Below are 23,689 nucleotides of genomic sequence, written 5' to 3'. Positions count from 1 at the left end.
GAGTCAGACACAACTGAAATGACTTAGCAGCAGCAGCAGCTTAAGACTCAGGAATATATTGATGTCCAGAGTAAAACACCACTGATCAGCTCTTTCTATGCTCTCCAGGCAGTGATGACTTAAACCATCTCTACAAAACTATAGAAGCACATTGTTTTTCTTAAACACATATTGCTCACCGTACAGTTTAAAGAGAGTAACTCTAGTGATGGATCGCTATTTGTATACATGGCTATAGATGAAGAGGTAAGTGGACAAGCCACAGCATCCTCTTCATAAATGTGAATGGTGAGCTAGCTCTTCTGTTGTTTATAATGTATCTTCTTAATACAGGGTTTACCTCAGCAGCCCTGCTTCTCAGAGATATCAATATACTTGATAGCATTGCTCCAGGAGAGAAAATACATATAGACATCTTCAGAAATACAGGACCATCTGGTTAGAATTACTTTTAGTGGCTACATGGAATATTAGTCATTCATAGTTAATACGGAGAAGGCAGTGGCACCCCACTCCAGTACTCTTGCCTGGAAAATCCCATGGACGGAGGAGCCTGGTAGGCTGCAGTCCATGGGGTCGCTAAGAGTCAGCCATGACTGAAGCGACTTAGCAGCAGCAGCATCGTTAATACAGAGAGCACAGAGCATATTATATTGGAATGAACAACAGTGGTGCAGTCACTTAGATGTCTTAGGCAAAATAAGTTTTGTGTTGCTTAGGTTTTCTTCTTAATGTTACAGTATTTTAGGCATGGTGCCTGGTTTTCAATCCTTGCTAAATATTTCTTAATGCACACTTCTAAGGGGCCTCATTTTAACAGAATCTTCTTTATTAGATCTATGTTATTTGGGCATTGTTTCTGTTCTTTAATGTAATGAAGGGAGAGTTAATGATTTTACTCCTTGGAGTTGAACATCTTTGTGAATTTAAATATACATTATATAGAAGACTAATAAACAGAAGATTCTTTTTTAAAGATGGTCAAATACAAATTGAAAGCAACTACCATCTGTACAAAATTTTTCATAAAAATCATTGAATGAAGGAACAAAAGCATGTCATCATGTATACCAACCTTTCTTTATGCATTATCCAATAAAATGACATTTCAAAAGATTCACAGTGGGTAGCATATGGAATACCCCATTAACACTGATTAGATTTAATAATGTTTGTAGCACTGTTTGGGAACATGTACAAGGGATGTGACAGCCATATATTATTAACATCAAAATAACTCAGAAGAAAAACTCCTAATTAAAGCAAGACTGATTTAGAAACTTAGCAAAATTGCAGCCAGAAATAAACACCTACCCACCTGCCCGAGACTTGGGACTTTCTTTTATGCATACAAAACAGACTTGCTTCCTAGGGCTGTGAGATGGCTGCTATGAAAATTATAATGGGCTGTGACAATACCATTTTCAGCTTGTCCAGAATGGCATGAAACCTAGTCTCAGAAGGACAACATTGCTGCTTGAGTTAAGGTTTCAGCCAACTGGCATCAAAGGAAAGCAAGATGGGGTCCACAGTTGTGCTGAGCTGCACTTGGCAAATGTGCATATATTAAGCTCAGCATCACAATAGCAGACTCACTCATGGACTGCCATGGTAATTGATGCCCACCTGTCCTGGGGAGCAATGTATGTAGTGCCTTTGTGTTTTCATAGAAGAGGTCTCTGTGCTATGTTCACTGGGTCATTTCTAGAAAAGGGAAGCACCAGCAGATTAAAGTCAATGAGAGAAGGATGTTGTTTCATTGGACGATTTGAAAATCTAATAGGGAAGAATTCCCACCACTTACAAACGAAACAGTTATACTATAATTTCTGTGCCTGCATTCTGAAATATAAGAATGTTCACCAGGTACTTTTATGAACAAGTATCTGCAGGCTTTGGAAATTTCTTTGTTATGTATTTAACCCTTTTTCAAAGTTAACGTTTCCCTAATACTGGGTTGGCCAAAAGTTTGTTTGGATTTTTCCATAACATAGGAAAATCTGAATGAAGTTTTTGGCCAACCCAATACTGACATTGCCTTTTTAAATAGAATTTTTCATATCCTGCCCAAAATTCCATTTAATTAATTCCTTGTTAATTCATCTAAAATCAAAGAATAACCCTCCAGAGCCAATCACTTTTCTTCCCTGTTGTTAGCCTGGGGCCTATGTTTTTTTGTTTTGTTCAGTTCAGTTCAGTCGCTCAGTCGTGTCCGACTCTTTGCGACCCCATGAATGCCAGGCCTCCCTGTCCATCAGCAACTCCCGGAGTCCACCCAAACCCATGTCCATTGAGTCAGTGATGCCATCCAACCATCTCATCCTCTGTCGTCCCCTTCTCCTCCTGCCCTCAATCTTACCTGATTCGAAGAGCTGACTCATTTTGTTTTGTAATAATATCAAAACATATATATATATATATATATATATAAAAAGTACTGAGGGAATCTAGTTTCATCATATAATTCTTTTGTTCTTATGTATTATTAGCTCCTTAATTATTAGGTCATTTATTGTTGTTTTCTAGATCCAGAATCTACCATTGCTCTTATTTAGCTTATGGCATATTAATTTCAATCCAGTTTTAATAAATTGTCACTTATATTAAAATTTTAAATCAGTAGTAAATGTGCAAATATTTTCTTTTCACATGTTCTTTGTAGGTAATTGTCCTTATTTTCTACTTTTATTTTATGTTTACTGGGAAAAATAATTTATAAGCTGAATAATATTATAATATATAAATATTCTGTTAACTTGATTCATAAAATGAGTTCAAGATGCTTCCCGTATATGTTAGACCATATAGCCATATTCATCATTTGTTTTTTCACTAGTACTTGAGGGTACATGTGCTTTCTCAGTCTCTCATTCATGCCCAACAATTTGCAACCCCCTGGCCTGTAGCTCGCCAGGCTCCTCTGTCCATAAAATTTTCCAAGAAAGAATACTGGAGCGGGTTGCCATTTCCTTCTCCAGGGGATCTTCCCGACCCAGAGATGGAACCCCCATCTCCTGTGTCTCCTACACTGGCAGGCAGATTCCTTAGCAAAGCCACCTGTGAAGCTCAGGACTTGAGTAGTTTTATCTAAATTAATTTTCATCCACTAATGAATGTTAGGAAGCATTGTGCATCATTGCAAGTCTTTGTTCCTAGACTAAATATTTCCCAAGATGTATAACTATATAAACATATTCTTTCCATCTCCTTTTTCCATCCAAAAGTAACTTTAAGGCATTATGATAAAAGCAATAATGTATTTATAGAGACACGATAAATCATAAGTGGTAAAGATGAAAGAATCAGATTAGACATTCCATTTGCTTACTCAGTATGGTGTCTCTTGTGCCCAGGTTTCCATCTTTACAGAACTTACTGAGTCTGTTTCACCCACACTGCAATCTAACTGATTTTCTTTTCTCTGCTATCTGCTATTCAGTGAATACATGTTTGGATGTGTGTTTTATGCAAAATAACTAACAGCCTAACATTTTGGCACACTTCACTCTTACGTCTTGAGAATGCCTGGGCATTTGTGGATAAAAGAGATATATTTTTGTTTGTATATAGAAAGGAGTGAAAATCACTCCCAACTACTCCCCCTGCCACTAAAATGAATATTCTGAGATGCTAAAAGGAAAGTACCCACTTTAAAACAAACAAACACGAAATCTTATGTATCAGAGTGATTTAAGTAGTAACGTACAAAAGAAGCATACATTAACAATTAGTGTTTTTGTTTTGTTTTTGAGACTTTTACTAAACTGGGCACTGGTATATATAACCTATTCTGTCACTTGTTTTGCCCTATGTAGAGCTTTAGTAGGAGCATCTCAATTACGTTAGACCAGCCAATGACTACCTCCAGCATTTCCAAGCAGCAGCATGTCTTCCAGGGCACCCAGCTGGGAGCCAGCCAGGTTCTCTTCTTAGAGCCAGCTTAATCATAGAATCACAGAATGTTTCTAATATCCTTTGCTGTTCCCTGGGTAACTCTGCCTAACACTTAGAGTCCTTCTCTTGCATTGTCACAAAGTAGCTCTAAAATGTGAGTCTCAAAGTTTATCTAGGTGTATCCGCTGGCATTTTTTTCTGTCCCCTTCATTCCTAGACACACACATACACACACACTCTGTTCCTCTGGGCTTATAAGCAAAGTCTGTATACTAAATTGACCTGGAACAGTGAGGGCAGATGGGAGGGGAGGAGAAAGCCATTGGCCATTCTATTTTGAATTTTGCAGAGAACTCAGGCATTCAAGCAAAATTTTAGATTCAGTATATGTATATGTTATGTTTGTGTGTGTGTGTGTCTGTGTGAAGAGTTAATGACCTCAATAGAAGTTTACTCTTTTTAAAATTGTAGTAAAAATTATGAAAAATGAGATCTACCCTCTTAACAACAGTTTAAGTGTACAATACAGTATTCTTTACTATAAGCACAACGTAATATGGCAGATCTTGTTACCGATTGAATCGGGCCCTGATGCTCAACACTTACAAAATCAAAAGCATTGGTAGAGAGGAAAGTTGTCTTTAATCAAAATGCTGGCCATCTGGGGAGATTGTGGACTCCGTGTGCCTGGAAAACCACCTTGAAAGATCATGCTTGGCCATGAAAGTTTTAAAGGAAAGGTGGGAAGTCATCCCAGTGAAACCTTGAAATAGAGGTTCAGAGTCATCACCATCCCCCACTGTGTGCGGTCTTGTGTGCAGGCTTTTGACTACTCGTGATCTTCCTCTAGATGTTATCTTGTTCACAGTTTGGTCACCTAGTTTGTTCATGAGATTACTGAAGGGGAAGCTAGTGAAGAGGTCTGGTCATCTGTTATTTATTTACTCTTTATTCCTCCTTCTTTGATCTATGAAAAGATCCGAATTAGGCAAGGGATTGTGTGATTGGACTTCCCTTGTCACTCAGTCAGTAAAAGATTTGAAAGGTGTACTGGGGCTGGGGATGAGTAGAGCATGGAGGTGCTGAGTTAAAAGTTAGTTACAATATATGGCTTTGTTAAAGTGATAGGAAAGTGACTTCCTGCTGAGGACAGTTTCCCAAGTGCTACTTACAATCTCTAGAAATTTGTTCGTCTTGTGTGACTGAAATTCTATATGCATTGTAAGGCAACTCCCCTACTTCCCCTCCTTCAGCCCCTGGCAACCATCATTATATTTATTTTCTAGGAGTTTGACTACTTTATTAGATACTTAACATAAATGGTATCATGCAGTATTTGTCCTTCTGTGTCTGGCTTATTTGACTTAGTATACTCCAGGTTACATCCATGTTATAGCATATGACAGACTTTCTTCTTTTGTATGGTTGAATAGTATTCCATTGTATGTATATACCACATATTCATTATTCATTCATTCATGAGACATTTAGATTATTTCCACTTCTTGGTTACTGTGAATGATGCTGTAATGAACATGGGAATGCAAATACCTCTTTGAAATCCTGCCTTTTTTCTTTTTCTTAGTCCAAATGCTGGCTTTGAATAACACATTGATATTGAAATTTATATGATTCCTGAGTTCATGTGATTTTTTGAGATGTCATGGACACCCAGACACAGCAAACACATTAAAGATAAATTCATAGTCCTAGTTTATATCCATGTCACAAATGCAATGCTACTGAAATTGTTTTGTTATTGTTTGTTTTCCTAAAGCAGAAAACTTTCACAGGGCACATTTTTATCTTTCCAACAAAGGAGAGAAAAGAAAAGAAAAGGAATGTGTTGTTTGAAAGTAATGCCACTGTATTTGAATAGCTTCTTCCATAGAAAATGTCTAAAAATGTCTTTCTGCATTAAATAATGCAATTTCCTATTGAAGACATACATTGATACTAGAGAAAATACAGCATCCATTAACAATGCAGCAAAAGTAATCAATTCTTACATATGTATGTATGCACATACATACATGGATCCATAAATGCACATACATACATATTTAGTGAACCTTAAAAAATATATGAAGAGTTGCTAAAAAGTATAAGAAATGTGGTGCAAGAAAAACAGCTTTGCCTCGGAAAATTCTAGTGTAGCCAGAACAACATTTTCCTGGTACAATTTTTAGCCTAGAGTTGATCCAGAATAACTGACCATATTGAACAAATACAGGAGAACAATCTAAATTGTTAGGCTGCCATGATTGAAGTCTTAGATTAATGTGCTTTATATCCTGAAATGAACTTGTTTTCAACCTTGCGAAAAATTTTATTAACTAAAGAAGAGATTAGACTTAGGGTTAGGGTTGCATGATCATCTAAGGACAATTTATGTAAGGTGATGATGTGAATAGATTCTGAGAAGTGAGCATAGATCTTCAACTCTTAGAGAACTAGGAGTTGAAAATTTAACGTCAGGGATGACAAACAGCCCGGACTGAAAAGAAATAAGAGTTGTCAATAAGCAGCTGGGTTAGAAATAAGAAGTTGTGTTTAAATGCCATTATGTTTTTATAGAGTAACATATCTGTCTTTGAGATAGTTTGTTGTTGCATTGTCTGACTCTTCGCGACCCCATGGATGGTAGCCCTCCAGGCTCCTCTGTCCATGGGATTCTCCAAGCAAGAATACTGGAGTGGATTGCCATTCCCTTCTCTAAGGAAACTTCCCAATCCAGGGATGGAACCCAGGTCTCCACATCACAGTCTCCTACATTGCAGGTGAATTCTTTACCACTGTGCCACCTGGGATAGTTTCTTGCGGGTTAAATTCAGGATGAGATTGCCCTGCACTTACTAGATTCTTACCTTGTTTTAGAGATCATAGGATATACAAAAGATGGGCAAAATATATTTTACCATCAACTGCCTTAAATCGAGAATCAGAAGATTTAATATAAAATTGAGCAACTAGCTTAAATAATATCTTCAAGTATTTCCATTATAGAAATCTCAAAGTATTCACTGTTTCTCAAGTGCTTCCCTTTTTGCTGAATACTTATAGAATCTAGCATTTTATAGCTGGGAGGAACCTTATAGAATTTCTACTCTTTTTGCTCTGTTTTGCAATTGAGGGAAATAAATCCCATTCCCTATACCAAAAAAAAAAAAAAAGATTAAATCTTTGCCTCAGTTCATAGGTCTTTCAAAAACACAGAGCTGACTTTCATCTTTATAAGTAAACTTGGTTTGGAATACTTTTTCCTTTTTGTTACCACTTCTTTAACTCATTGGTGATTTTAGTTAAGGAAAGAGAAGTAAGAAATGATAAAGTATTATCCACTGAATTTGAAACTACCACTTGAATTCAGAATGCATGGTTGAAAACTATTTACAGTTCAGTACACTAATCCCCAAATTTGAAACAGCACTTGAAAACAAATGTAGGAAAAATGGAAAACTTAAATGCCCAAAGAATTCAGAGAATCACTTTATAGTAAACAATCAAACCCAAATACCTAGTCATTCATTTCTCAGTAGCAGACAGACTAAAGAGTGCCCAATAATAATCAGCAACGGGGATTCTCAGATATTCGCATCACCATCTGTAACAAATTTCATAGCTGTATACAGTTATTCTTGAGTCTGTAGTAATATATCTCAAAGTCCTTTATACCCTCACTCTGTCTCTATCTGAAACAATAAAACTTAATTCCTCAGGGACATACCCTTTATCAAAATTCACACAGACTACATATTTTGCTTCATTGACATTTGTAGTAAAATGATCTTTTAAGATCATTTAAAACTGTTAGCACAGGCTCGGGGATCTGATATTTTGCTCTTTTAGCTGAAGTTATAATGCCAGAATAGTTTCTGTTTGGAGGGAACATATCAGGGCCAACCGTATTCAGGCTAAGGGCATGTTCACTGAACCCACAAGCATGTTGGAGAGCACTTTTGAGGCACTGTCCTGATGTAGATCTGAATGGATAAGGGGAGATCTTTGCTCCATTTGCCTTGGCTTTGCAGTTCTCACTCTTGCCATATAAGCTGATCTCCAAGTTATCTAAGAAGCCATTATTTCCAACTCCCTGTTGGTTATTACCATCCCAGTATTTCCTAGCTACCTCAAGCTCAGTCTGTCCAAAACTACTCAGTATTCTCCCTCTCTGCCTGCTCTACCCACTCAAAATAATGTTCCCTTTATTGTCTCCCAGGTTCTGTTAAAAAACAAGTATACACAAGACACACTCTGGTTACTCAGGCAGGAGAACTCAAGTATCCTTAATATGAGGTTAACCCAAATGTTTATTCAGATTTTTCCATAGCATCTTACGGGAAAAGCCGAATGAAAATTTTGGCCAACCCAATACTTCCCTCTCTCTAACCAGTAACATCTAGTCAGTCCATGTCCCATGGACTCTGCTGCTGCTGCTGCTAAGTCGCTTCAGTCGTGTCCAACTCTGTGCGACCCCAGAGACGGTAGCCCACCAGGCTCCCCCGTCCCTGGGATTCTCCAGGCAAGAACACTGGAGTGGGTTGCCATTTCCTTCTCCAATGCATGAAAGTAAAAAGTGAAAGTGAAGTCGCTCAGTTGTGTCCGACTCCTAGTGACCCCATGGACTGCAGCCCACCAGGCTCCTCTGTCCATGGGATCTTCCAGGCAAGAGTACTGGAGTGGGGTGCCATTGCCTTCTCCGCCCATGGACTCTACCCCTTCCATATTTCTTATATCCATCTTCTACTCTCTGTTCACATGCTACATCATTGGCTGTCTAGATGCTCTCCCAAGGTTCAATGTCTCATCTCTCCAAACCATCTTTCCCTCTGCTGCCAGAGTAAGATTCCTACAAACAGGTGAGATCATATTGCTCCTCTGAATGAAAACCATTGATTAGCCATTACCTCCAAAGAAAACTTGAAAACCTTATCATGCATTCAACACCTTTCCAGGTATAGGGAAGGAAACTTGCCTTCCACGGTCCTGGATTCAACAGCTGAGTCTGTGAAACTGACAGTAGACAGATTACCATGAAGGTAAGATATGCATGTGGGCTTCAGTCATGTCAGATTCTTTGCTACCCTATGGACTGTAGCCCGCCCTGCTCCTTTGTCCATGGGGATTCTTCAGGCAAGAATACTGGAGTGGGTTGCTGTGCCCTCCTCCAGGGGATCTTCCTAACCCAGGGATCGAACCCACGTCTCTTACATCTCCTGCATTGGCAGAAAGGTTCTTTACCACTAGCACCACTTGGGAAGCCCATGAAGATAAAGTATACAAATTTATTAAGATTTAATGATCTCCTGGAGTAGGAAATGGCAACCCACTCCAGTATTCTTGTCTGGAAAATTCCATGGACAGAGGAGCCTGGTGGGCTACATTCAGTCCATGGAGTAGCAAAGAGTCGGACACAATTGAGCTACTAAGCACACACCTTATGACATCATAGAAAGAAAAAAAAGTGAATGCCCAATCAGTGAGATTTGAGAACTTATATCGGGAAAGGGGAGACGGGACATAGGCCACTTAGAGGTGAGTAAAGAATTTTTTAAGGAAGATGAATGAAACATCAGGAGAATAGATAGAAGATATGATAGTATAAGACAAAGTTTGGTGGTTTCAATTAGGAAGAGTCATTCTTCTCTGATTAAGAAAACCAGATTAAATTCACACTTTTGTAATTTGGAGGAGTGGTAAGGGTACCCAGGTTCAAATCCTGAATCTGCCACTTACTGTGAAGATGGCACTGAGAAAGTCAATAGACCTCCCTGAGGTGAATTTCATCATGTGTAAAAAGGAGTTACTGATAGCATATATGCATCATAGGGCTATTGGGAGGAGTAAATAAGACAATGCTTGTAAAACATTTAGCTCAATGCCTGGTTCATTGTAAGAGTTCACTAAACATTAGTTCCTGCTACTATTGCTCTGCTATTATTTATCTGTCTCCCAACACTAGTTTATAAATTCAGTGAGGGTTAGGAACCATCTCTTATCACTTTATTTACTTTCTTTTTCTCTACTTAATCTCCCAGTTTCTTAGACATTGTTTCTGCATGATAAATAATGCTGAGAGCTGAATATGAGGTAGGGCTGGAACTGGTACTTGATCTAATTAACATCTGTGTGTGCAGACTATGAATATTCAGTAATAATACTGACATTCCAAAATATACACATCCATCTCAAAATTTTCCAATCATAACTCTTATGCTACTTTAAACACAACTATTTATATGTCAGTCTCAATAGTTATGCATTGGCCAACACCTGCTATTTTTTAACTCTTTGATACTATGTAATTTCCTAATAATTTATCAGATGAACTTTAATTGGATATTTACATAATATATACCCTTCTTATCAGTAGTTAGGAACTAACAAATAGACTTACTGTCATTTGCGTAGTATGCTATGTTGCATTTGTCCTAGGGTTTTTCCTTACTGTTGTTAGTGTATGTGTGTGTACTTATATATGTGTATGTATGTGTTAATTTAGCTAGCATTTTTTATGCCTTTGAGCAGCAAGAAAAAGTTGGATGATGTCAGTTCCCTGTTTAAAACTTCACTGACTTACATCTTTCTCAAGAAAAATTTCAAAATGCTTGAGAGACCTGTGAGGCTTCCCAGGTAACACTAGTGGTAAAGAACCTGCCTGCCAATGCAGGAGACACAAGAGATGCGGGTTCAATCCCTGGGTTGGGAAGATCCCCTGGAATAGGAAATGGCAACCCGCTCTAGTATTCTTGCCCAGAAAATTCCACAGACATCGGAGCCTGGTAGGCTACAGTCCATGGGGACACAAAGGGTCAGACGTGACTGAGCGACTGAACACAGCAAGAGGCCTATAGAATCTGGCCTCTACAGAGGTCAGGGACCGTCTGTCTCCTATTTCCCACTTACTCCATTGGCTCTAGTGGTCCAGGCTTTTTTTCTCTCCTTTATGTGGCCACAGTACTTCATCTCCCTCAGAGCCTTCACTCACCCTACACCAGTGCTCCTCTGGCTCTGCCCCTTCAAGTCTGAGTTCTAACATTTCATCTGTCAAGTGGCATTGCCAAACACCTGGCCCACCCATACACCCACAGTCTAAGTTAGGTCTCCCAAATATATACTCTTGAAAACCTGTGCTTTGCATTTCATGCTTTTCAATTGGTGTTTAAACAATTGTATTTCTTTAATGGATGCTTTCCCACCAAACTGTACGCTCCATGGAAGCCATAACCCAGTGACTTTGTGTCCATATTAAGTACTGTATCCTCAGAACCTAGAAGATACCTGACACAGTGTAGCCAGTTAATGGATATGTTTGGATAAATGATAAAATCACTCTCTTAGGTATCTCTGAATGCAAAGATAGGGTCTGTCTTCAAAGGAAGAGTAAAAAGAAATATCCACAAAGGACACAGTGAGTGAATACTGAAAGGGGGTGGAGAAAAGTAGGAGGGCTGAGTGTACCTCTTACCTCTGTAATGTTCATCAGATCTGTGGCTTTAACTGGAAGCTTATTTAAAAGCATTTTCTTTACACCCAGCCAACTCAGGCCACCTGTGGAAAAGTGGGCTCATTACAAAATTGGTTCATCACTCCAGTAACATAATTACCTACTATATGTTAAAAACTGGGGACTTTGGTTCAGAAAACCAATCACTGACTATGCTATCTTTGTTATACTATTTAAAGGTCCAATGCCTAAGTTTTGTAATCTGATTTTTTTTTTAAATTTTATAGTCTAAATACTGACATTTTAAACTGTTACGTTGAACCCAATTGAAATGTATATATACTACATTGATCTTATTAATATTTCACATTTTAAATATTCATTATTGCATATTTATCATATAATGTGTGATCTCTAAGTAAATTTCAACTAATATGCCATAATATTAGTTTTTACATAAATTTATTAAAAATAGTAATCATTTTTGTCTAAAACTGATGTATTCAAATTAAATGAAAGAATTCACATTTGGTTTTTAGCATTTAGAGACATCTTTTCTGATATATTATGGAAAGATGAAATGCTGTCTATATTTTTTAATAGATTTTATATTTGTGACTTCCTTTCATTTAAACAGATAATTATGCTATGTTGCTAACTAAAGGTTTTTGAAGGTTAAGTGGATCTCAAATTGGTTTTTCCATGTTCTCAACAATCCAGACGTAATGATATTTCAGATTTTCAAGTTTTTTATTAAAATCATAAGTAATGTACTGCCTATGAAGATGGAAATTGTAAGAACTGATTTGACTCAGTTCACAACGAGGTACATAAACTCCTTCGTCCCCAGTGTTCTACTAATGCTTATTCCAGTTCTAATGGAACAAGTCTTATGTATTAACAATTACTCTCCACGTCAAAATTAAGTAAAATGACAGTTCTCTCTGCCTAGTATTTGATGCAGCAATGCTATTGTAGAGCAGGGAACAGTTTACCCTGACCCTCATAAAGTCCCTAGCTGAGTCTGAAAATTCAGATTGACACCTCTAATTAAAATAAATAAATTTAAATTAAGAAAAAAGATTGACAGAGATAGATTAATAGGAAAAAAGCATATAAATTATTGAATGTAAATTTTACATGGCATGCATGGAAACTATCATTAGTAAAAGACGACCCAAAGAAATGGTTAAACCTGAGAGGTTTTATGCTGGCTTTGATAAAGAGTGGAAAGTCATGGAAAGATGTGATAGGGCAAAGAAAATGAATCATAGGAAACTGGGGGGACTAGGGTCTATTCATTCAGATTCTTCTTGGTGTCGTTTCTCCATCTTGGAGATAAAATCATTCCTTTCTTTAGGATATAGGCAAGATACCTCTCATGTGGGGATTTTCTGACCTTTTTCACGGGAGAAGAGCAAGAGGAACTCACTGACCTTTCTGCTTCTATTTTCTCAAATTCCTTCAGCTTAAAGTATTCAATATGCCACAGTGCCATATTGTGGGGTAGTGTCCTGAACCCCATCAGCTATTGTGGCATTTAGAAGGTAAGGGTTACAGCACCTGCCTTCAATCAGTAGTTATAGCTACTGAAAATAGTTAAAAACTATATATAATATACCTTGGAGAAGGAAATGGCAACTCACTCCAGTATTCTTGCCTGGAGAATTCCATGGACAGAGGAGCCTGGCAGGCTACAGTCCATGGGGGCACAGAGTCGGACATGACTGAGTGACTATTGCTCATATATAATGTATATAAATGTATAAACAATAATTCACTTCCTATTTGAATACATGCCTGTGGGTGAATTATAGTTATTTTAAGTTGAATTTTAGGTCCATACTAATACTATGTTAGTGAGGAATATAATATATAAATCTGTATATGTAGTCACACAAAAGCATAGATTATAAAAACTTTAGACAGTTCTATATAGTGTGTAATACCCAAGTAACTGTGTGAAGACTGCTTCCTTATGTCAAATTTTAAAATAAGTCAATATAAAAATACTTTACTTTTCCAGATTCATGATTGAGATCAAATGGTTTAAAATTAATATTACATTAAAAAGTTAACATTTTATCTCCTAGCTTTTTAAAATGCTGACCACATTTTAGTTTGTAACCCTGCAAAAACACTTCTCTTAGAAAATGATGTAATTTTTGTTCACAGTTGTCTTGAATAACTTCTAACCTGGGAAAATCAGAAATGCTTTTCTTTGTAGAACAAGGAATTTAAAAGTCAGCTAGTAAAAGGAGAACTTCTCTAAATTGCTTTTCCACCTTACATTTGATAAGTTTGTGTGCATTTGATATGCCGCTTTACCACTTTAAGATTATGTTTCTTTTAGTATATAAATTACTGTGAAGTGAAGTGAAGTGAAAGTCACTCAGTTGTGTCCAACTCTTTGCAACCCCATGGACTATAAAGTCCACAGAATTCTCCAGGCAAGAATACTGGAGTGGGTAGCCTTTCCCTTCTCCAGGGGATCTTCCCAACCCAGGGATCGAGCCTAGGTCTCCTATGTTGCAGGTGGATTCTTTACCATCTGAGCCACCAGGGAGTTATGAATTATCTCTATCTTTGAAATATTAAAGTACTGTGAATTATCTCTATCTTTGAAGTTTATCTTGGAAAGTCCCTTGTTTTCCCAGGATTCTTCTCTCTCAATATTTTAAGGACTCCCAAATTTGCTTATGCAAATGGGAAGAGGTCACTCTACATGTTGATCCCAGAATAGTCTAATCATCTTCTGCAAAGTGCCTTTTTCTTTGATACTGATACAGCTACCATCACCATCTCCTATGGTACGAAAGGCCCAGAAATCTGGGCTTTTAGGAGCAAATGGTCTTTTCCTCCTGCTCTCACCATTCTTTTAAATAGTTTCTCAAGAAAAGGCATCAGAAGAGCTTCTAGTGTTACTTATACAGTGTGCCCCAAACTGACCTTTCTATTTCACCCTAAATATGGCTTTTCATCCCATGCTGTCATAACCCAGCTAAGGGTAGGCTGCCTGGCCCAGAGATGTCCTTTGCAAGCATCTATAACATATTTTCTAAAGTCTCTCTTATAGTCAAGCTTGCTGCCACTGCTGCTGCTAAGTCGCTTCAGTAGTGTCCGACTCTGTATGACCCCATAGACGGCAGCTCACCAGGCTCTGCCATCCCTGGAATTCTCCAGGCAAGAACACTGGAGTGGGTTGCCATTTCCTTCTCCAATGCATGAAAGTGAAAAGGGAAAGTGAAGTCGCTCAGTTGTGTCTGACTCTTCGCAACCCCATGGACTGCAGCCTACCCGGCTCCTCCATCCATGGGATTTTCCAGGCAAGAGTACTGGAGTGGGGTGCCATCGCCTTCTCCTACAGTCAAGCTTAAATATTCCCAAATGGGGAACAGCAGCTCAGTTCAAATCTCTACTCTATCCCCCTTGTCTTTAGGTACAATCCCATTATACCCACTTTATATTATAAATAGAATAGAAATCTATAGGTAGCTATAAGGATGCCTTGTATATCTATGATAAGAAGGTGGCTTTCACTTTCTAGGATGAAAACCCATGAGCCACCAAATACCCTTTCGTAAAATGCATCTTCTAATAAATTATTTCTCTACCAGGTATCCCATAAGATAACTTTTAAGGCTTATTTCCCTTAAAACATATTCTCAATTTCTGTTCTCTAATATAGAAGATAAATAAAATACCCAAGTTAAAATTTTGTCTATTTAAGTATCTACCAGGGCCACATCTAGGTCTAAATATACAAAGAGCTTAAGCAGGCCATCATTCTACTGATAAATAACATATTCCCTATTATATATAGTTTTAAAATAAAATCAAAATGATTGAAGCCTACCTTTTTAAAATAATATTCAATTCTAAAATTTTTAATTGGAGGAAAAATTTTTTTACAATGTTGTATTAGTTTCTGCTGTACAACAACATGAATCAGCCATAATTATGTATGTGTGTGTGTGTGTATATATATATATATATCGCCTCCCTCTTGAGCCTCCCTCCCTTCCCCTCATCCCACGCCTCTAGGTCATCACAGAGCACCAGCTGGGCTCCCTGTGTTTCACAGCATCTTCTTGCCAGCTGTCTATATTTTACACATTATAATGTATATATGTCAATGCTACTTTCTCCACTTCTCCCTCCCTCTCCTTCTCCCACTGTGTCCACAAATCTATTCTCTACGTCTGTGTCCCCATTCCTTCACCACAAATAGGTTCATCAATACCAGTTTTCTAGATTTCATATATATGCATTAATATACGATACTGGTTTTTCTCTTTCTCTCACTTATTTCACTCAGTATAATACTCTCTAGGTTCATTCACCTCACTAGGACTGCCTCAAATTCCTTCTGTTTTTTGGCTGAGTAATGTTCCATTGTATACGTGTACGACATCTTCTTTATCCATTTATCTGTAGATGGACATCTAGGTTGAAGCCTACCTTCAAAAATGAATTTAAATGTCAAGATTGATGATAATAGATGAGATTAAATTTTTTTATCAAGTCTTCAAAAATATTACTATTAAAGTATTCTCTATAAATAAGGTTTGTTGTTGTTTTATCTTAAGATTTATAAGAAGTGTTTTAGTTTCCTAAGTACCCAAATCAACTCCATGGCTCTTCTTCCAATTTGGTATTATAATGAGACTTTACTCCTTCATCAAATATTGCTTGAGAAACTGTATGGCATAGCAGCTAAGAATATGAGTTATGGATCCATTCTCAGTTTGTTCTCATTACTGTGACTTACCAGCTGTATTACCTGGAGTAAATTCTTAATTCAGAAAGCAGTTATGAGGATTAATTGTGTGAATCCATGAAAGTTTGAAAGTCGCTCAGTTGTGTCCGACTCTTTGCAACCCCATACTATACAGTCCATGTAATTCTCCAGGCCAGAATACTAGAGTGGGGTAGCCTTTCCTTTCTGCAGGGGATCTTCTCAACCCAGGGGTTGAACCATGGTCTCCAGCATTGCAGGCAGATTCTTTATCAGCTGAGCCACATGGAAGCCCAAGAACACTAGAGTGGGTAGACTATCCCTTCTCCAGCAGATCTTCCCGACCCAGGAATCGAATTGGGGTCTCCTGCACTGCAGGCAGATTTCTTACCAACTGAGCTCTCAGGGAAGAAATCAGATTGATTATATTCTTTGCAGCCAAAGATGGATAAGTTCTATACAGTCAGGAAAAACAAGACTGGGAGCTGACTGTGGCTCAGATTATGAAATCCTTATTGCCAAATTCAGACTTAAATTGAAGAAGTAGGGAAAACCACTAGACCATTCAGGTATGACCTAAATCAAATCCATTATAATTATACAGTAGAAGTGACAAATAGATTCAAGGGATTAGATCTGATGGAGTGCCTGAAGAACTATGGATGGAGGTTCGTGATATTGTAGAGGAGGCAGTGATCAAGCCCATCCCAAAGAAAAAGAAATGCAAAAAGGCAAAATGATTGTCTCAGGAGGCCTTGCAAATAGCTGTGAAAAGAAGAGAAGCAAAAGGCAAAGGAGAAAAGGCAAGATATACCCATTTGAATGCAGAGTTCCAAAGAATAGCAAGGAGAAATAAGAAAGCCTTGCTCGGCAATCAGTGAAAAGAAATAGAGGAGAACAGTAGATTGGGAAAAACTAAAGATCTCTTCAAGAAAATTAGAGATACCAAGGGAACATTTCATGCAAAGATGGGCTCAATAAAGAACAGAAATGGTATTGTCCTAACAGAAGCATAAGATATTAAGAAGAGGTGGCAAAAATACACAGAAGAACTGTACAAAAAAGATCTTCATGACCCAGATAATCATGATGGTGTGATCACTCACCTAGAGCCAGACATCCTGGAATGTGAAGTCAAGTGGGCCTTAGAAAGCATCACTACAAACAAAGCTAGTGGAGGTGATGGAATTGCAGTTGAGCTCTTTCAAATCCTAAAAGATGACGCTGTGAAAGTGCTGCACTCAATATGCCAGCAAATTTGGAAAACTCAGCAATAGCCACAGGACTGGAAAAGGTCAGTTTTCATTCCAATCCTAAAGAAAGGCAATGCCAAAGAATGTTCAAACTACCACAGAATTGCACTCATCTCACACGCTAGCAAAGTAATGCTCAAAATTCTCCAAGACAGGCTTCAACAGTACGTGAACTGTGAAATTCCAAATGCTCAAGATGGATTTAGAAAAGGCAGAGGAACCAGAGATCAAATTGCCAACATCCATTGGAACAAAAAAGCAAAAGAGTTCCAGAAAAACATCTACTTCTGCTTTATTGACTATGCCAAAGCCTTTGACTGTGTAGATCACAACAAACTGTGGAAAATTCTTCAAGAGACGGGAATACCAGACCACCTGACCTGCCTCCTGAGAAATCTGTATGCAGGTCAAGAAGCAACAGTTAGAACTGGACATGAAACAACAGCCTGGTTCCAAATTGGGAAAGGAGTGCATCAAGGCTGCATATTGTCACCCTGCTCATTTAACTTAAATGCAGAGTACTTCATGAGAAATGCCAGACTGGATGAAGCACAAGCTAGAATCAAGATTGCCAGGAGAAATTTCAATAACCTCAGATATGCAGATGACACCACCCTTATGGCAGAAAGCAAAGAACTAAAGACTCTTGATGAAAGTGAAAGAAGAGAGTGAAAAAGTTGGCTTAAAATTCAGCATTCAGAAAATTAAGATCATGGCATCTGGTCCCATCACTTCATGGCAAGTAAATGGGGAAACAATGGAAACAGTGGCTGACTTTATTTTCTTGGGCTCCAAAATCACTGCAGATGGTGACTGCAGCCGTGAAATTAAAAGACGCTTACTCCTTGGAAGAAAAGTTATGACCAACCTAGACAGCATATTAAAAAGCAGAGACATTACTCTGCCAACAAAAGTCTGTCCAGTCAAATTTGTAGTTTTTCCAGTAGTCATGTATGGATGTGAGAGTTGGACTATAAAGAAAGCTGAGCACCGAAGAATTGATGATTTTGAACTTTGGTGTTGGAGAAAACACTTGAGAGTCCCTTGGACTGCAGGGCGATCCAACCAGTCCATCCTAAAGGAAATAAGTCCTGAATATTCATTGGATGGACTGACGCTGAAGCTGAAACTCCAATACTTTATCCACCTGATGCAAAGAAGTGACTCATTTGAAAAGACCCTGATGCTGGAAAAGATTAAAGGTAGGAGAAGGGGACAACAGAGGATGAGGTGGTTGGATGGCATCACTGACTCGATGGACATGAGTTTGAGCAAGCTCCGGAAGTTGGTGATGGACAGGGAGGCCTGGCGTGCTGCAGTCCATTGGGTTGCAAAGAGTCGGACATGACTGAGCCACTGAACTGAACTGAACTGATGGGACGTATTCACAATGATTCCCACAGAGTATATTTTTTAAGAAAAGATTAGGTATAATGATCTTTTTTATTATTGTTATTGATTTTAGTTATTCTGTCACTGCTATTATTTCTGCTATGTGTCAAACACCATTTTAAGGGCTGTTGATGTTACTAAACTTAAGGTTTGGCTGTTTGCCACTCAAAACTCAATAATCATGAGGCAAATGTCAATAGAAAGGAGAGGTGCTTTAATCAGAAAAGCTGGCAATCTGGGAAGAAGGTGGACTCATGTCCCAAGACCATCTGCCAAGATTCAGCTTAGCAATGACAGTTGTTTTTTTTTTTTTTAATTGGAAGATAATCGCTTTACATTGTTGTGTTGGTTTCTGCTGTACAATTACCTGAATTAGCCATGCTGTACTGTGTGCTCAGTCACATCTGAGTCTTTTTGACATGGACGTGAGCCTGCCAGGCTCCTCTATCCATGGGGTTTTCCAGGCAAGAATATGGTAGTGGGTTGCCATTTCCTACTCCAGGGGATCTTCCTGACCCAAGTAACAAACTTTTTTCTCTTGCTTCTCCTACATTGTCAGGCAGATTCTTTACTACTGCACCACCTAGGAAGCCTGAATCAGTCATTGTTTTTCAGTTGATGTTGTGCCTGACTCTTTGTGACCCCATAAACTACAGCACACCAGACTTACCTGCCCTTCACTATCTCCCTGAATTTGCTCAAAATCATGTCCATTAATTGAGTCAGTGATGCCATCCAACCATCTCATCCTCTGTCTCCCCCTTCTCCTCTTGCCCTCAATCTTTCCCAGCATCAGGGTCTTTTCCAGTGATTTGGCTGTTGACATCTGACTTCAGCAGCATTGGCCAAAAACACTGAAGCTTCATCTTCAGCACCAGTCCTTCCAATGAATATTGAGGGTTTTTTCCTTTAGGATTAACTGCATTGATCCCCTGGCAGTCCAAGGAATTATCTGTATGCTCTTGGGTTAAATGAGAAGATAAGGAGGAGAGAGGTAAGAAGAAAAGCGGCTGGGACTTCCCTGGTCCAAAGGCTGTCCAAGGGACTCTCAAGAATCTTCTCTAGTGTTGTATGAAAGGAGAGAAGGTTAGCACTCCCCTTGACAAGGATGGAAGAGGCTCTCGGGCCTGACAACACGCCTATGGTTAAGGCATTGCCACCTACTTCGTGGCATCTAACCACTGTTTTTAATAGCCAGGACATGGAAGCAACCTAGATGTCCATCAGCAGATGAATGGATAAGAAAGCTGTGGTACATATACACAATGGAGTATTACTCAGCCATTAAAAAGAAAACATTTGAATCAGTTCTAATGAGGTGGATGAAACTGGAGCCTATTATACAGAGTGAAGTAAGCCAGAAGGAAAAACACCAATACAGTATACTAACGCATATATATGGAATTTAGAAAGATGGTAACAATAACCCTGTGTACGAGACAGCAAAAGAGACACTGATGTATAGAACAGTCTTATGGACTCTATGGAAGAGGGAGAGGGTGGGAAGATTTGGGAGAATGGCATTGAAACATGTAAAATATCATGTATGAAACGAGGTGCCAGTCCAGGTTCGATGCACGATACTGGATGCTTGGGGCTAGTGCACTGGGACGACCCAGAGGGATGGTACAGGGAGGGAGGAGGGAGGAGGGTTCAGGATAGGGAACACATGTATACCTGTGGCAGATTCATTTTGATTTTTGGCAAAACTAATACAATTATGTAAAGTTTAAAAATAAAATAAAATTTAAAAAAAAAATCTTCTCTAGCACCACAGTTCAAAATCATCAATCCCTCGGCACTCAGCCATATGTATGTGTGTGTGTGTGTGTGTGTATTGCCTCCCTGTTGAACCTCTTTCCCCTCCCCTCTAGGACGTCAAAGAGCACCAGGCTGAGCTCTTTGTGTTATATAGCAAGTTCCCACTAGCTATCTGTTTTATACATGGTAGTGTATATATGCCCATTACAGTTTTAAAAGGGGAAAAGGAGGAAGAATCTCAGTGAATAATCAAGGCAGGAAGTTGGATTCTGCATCATTCTCCATTGTGTGCAGACTGGTTGAGTCTCTCTTCAGATGGTGTCCTGCCTGCATGATCTGCCAGCAGGATAACTAATGGAACAGTTGAGGGTAGAGAGCTAGTCCTTCTATAACTACTTAATTCTTCATTCTCACTTATTTTTATCTAGGAAAAGAACCAACATGTTAGGCAAGATGTGGTGTGCATTCAGGAGAGCATAAATTAGGAGTTAGGTTAAATTACATAGTAATCTCATTCCTGTAGTTAGGTTCTTTTAGAGGGGAATAGAAATGGGCAAACAGAAAAGAGCTGTTTTCAGAGAGGCAGTGGTCAACAAGACAAATGTGGTCTACTCTCTTCAGCTATATTTTTAAATGAGGAAAATTGTCAATGAACAGGTAAATAAATAAAAATGATAATGTTACATAGTGATAAGTTCTGACTCAGAATGAAATAAAATAGGCCAAAGTAATAGTGATGAGAGTGGACATTTCATATTGGAAGGTTGGGAAAAGCATCTCTGAGGAGGTGATGATTGAGCTGAAGTTGAATGACCTGGTGAAAAAGAAACATTCTGGGCAGAAAGAGGAGCAAATGAAAGGGCCCTGGGTTGGGTGTGAGAACTTGCTAAACACAAGAAGAGAAAGAAGGTTAATGAGTCTGGGCATATTGCTTAAGAGGGAGAATGAGATGAGATTAGGTTGCAGAGGTGGGTAAAAACCAGATCATGTAGAACCTCATAAAGCTTGAGAATGAAATTGGATTTTGTTACAAGTATCATGGGAAAGAACAGAGGCTTTTCAGGAGAGGATCTATATTTGAGAGACCAATAGAGGCCATGAAAAATAAAAGGTAGAGATGACAAGCAGGCAGTTGATTATAGAAGCATCTTAGAGGAGAGACTGGGGCTACAAGTATAATTTGAGAGTCATCATTGTAGATGGTATTTCAAGTCATGTGAATTGCTGAGGTCAGTTAGGAAGACTATAGACAGAGGACTCAGGACCAAGCCCTCAGGGTCCTCTAACGTTTTATGGAAGTTGTCAGAGAAGGAGAGGAGATAAGAGAAAAATATTTTAAGCATGAGGATGTGTGTCATAGAAACTAAGAAACCAGGCTAAATGTTTCATGTGGGTGAGACATCAAAAGGAGGACAGAGGGGTAATGTTAAATTTGGCAACATCGTCATTGTCATTATAAATAATACATTCCTACCATATGAAAAGAATATTAAACTAGTATCATGCAAGGGATTATCATGATGTGTACTCTAGAGGTGGAAAAATAATTTTTTCTCTACCCTTCTGAGGAATTGACAGGACCCACCCCCTGGTCGCTCTATAATAAAGACAGAATAACAAGAGAAAACTAGATAGAAGTTAATAAACATGTATACCTCATGTGTATGTAGCAGATACGCAAAAAGAAAAATGAGAAACTCCCCAAAGTAGCCTAAGTCACCAGCTTAAATAACTACCTTCAGCTAAAGGCAACTTCACCAGTGATACTCTTGATATCCTTGATTCTCTGGTGATTTAGAGTCATCCTTCTCTTCCTGGTAGCTCAGCTGGTAAAAAATTCGCCTGCAATGTGGGAGACCTGGGTTCAATCCCTGGGTTGGGAAGATCCCCTGGAGAAGGGAATGACTACCCACTCGAGTATTCTAGCCTGGATAATGCCATGGACTGTATAGTCCATGGGGTCACAAAGGATTGGACATGCTGAGTGACTTTCACTTTCACTTTCTCTTCCTGGTCCACAGAGGAACACATCCTTAACCAGTAGAAATTTCCTTTATAAGTGGAAATTTCCCTTTCAAAAGGGTAACTTTTACCCTTTTCAGAGCTTTTCCTCTGTCTGCTCTTTCTCAATCAGCTCAAAATAATCTATGCCAAGGAGACATGTTTTGAGATGGTATATCCACTTAGATGGATGAGTGCCTTTTTGGGGGGGGGGCAGGGAATGTAATTTATTATGTTTACAGTTTCGTTGATAAAATGAGTGCCTTTTATCTACTTTTCACAACTCTAAAAATTGAAATAGTGGTATTTCTCTGCCTTTTTGATAAGGTGGTTTGAAGGATATGGAACATAGTGTATTGTAAATAGCAACAAATGCAAATTAATAAGTAGAATTGTTTGTAATGTTAGATTATAAAGTGCTTTGGGGTCTGGATTAGGTTTTAATGATCATTGTATAGAGCACAGTGCTTAGCAGAATACTAACCAATATCTTGTATCTAGTAGCTGCTCAAAAATAGAAAATTTTAAAAATGACTGAAAATAAAGAAGTGGAAAGGAATGATGGTGTCTAGTTCTTTTTCATCTGCAGAATCCCAAGTAGGATTTGGTGACAGGGTTGTGATTGTGAAAGATTTCAGTACTGACTCATGCCCTCCATCCCTTTTACAAAGTAATCACTGTGAAGAGAAGTGAAGGACTTGGAGACTGGGCTGCTCCCCAGTTATTAATTCTAAGCTGCAGCTTTCCCAGAATTTTTCAAATTTTCTCACTTTGGTATACAGACAGAATTTCTGAAATCAGTATTTCTTCTAGGAGAACAAATTTGTGAAACTGTGTATCACCACATGGGCATATTTTAGCTGGCAGAAAATTGTGTTATGATAAATGGGAAATGTACAGTTTTTTTGCCTTTTTTTAATCTTTAGCTTTTTCTCCATGTTGTACAGATGTTGAGCCTTCTGAAGTACACATGGTTTAGTATCTTGCTGCAAATAGGATGTAAGTAAGTGACCTTTGCAAAGTGCGTGTTCTTACCAAGTCTGGCATGAATCTGTTTTATTTAGGCAAGAGAGACTAGAGAACAAAAATTTCACTTTCATTCTGTGGCAAGGAATAAAGAGAACTGTCTTATTTCTGCAGCTCTCAAACAGGATGTTCAACACTCTCTTAAAAATCAAACAAATATGATATTCTCAGAGGGAA

General features: G+C 38.5%; 1 protein-coding gene and 1 non-coding gene across 2 annotated transcripts in view; both read left to right on the top strand.

Moving 5' to 3' along the window:
* DIAPH2 (diaphanous related formin 2) overlaps positions 1-23,689 on the top strand; it is a 983,285-nt gene that overhangs the window by 701,403 nt on the left and 258,193 nt on the right. The gene's annotated exons all lie outside the window — the stretch shown is intronic.
* Positions 19,789-19,914, top strand: LOC138986570 (U6atac minor spliceosomal RNA). The gene has a single exon (XR_011463383.1). It is a non-coding gene; the product is annotated as a U6atac minor spliceosomal RNA (small nuclear RNA).

Source organism: Bos mutus, chromosome X (genome assembly GCF_027580195.1).
Source record: "Bos mutus isolate GX-2022 chromosome X, NWIPB_WYAK_1.1, whole genome shotgun sequence".
NCBI classification, from domain to species: Eukaryota; Metazoa; Chordata; class Mammalia; order Artiodactyla; family Bovidae; genus Bos; species Bos mutus.
Note: the sequence above shows the minus strand (reverse complement) of the source record. Positions and strands in the feature narration are given on the sequence as shown.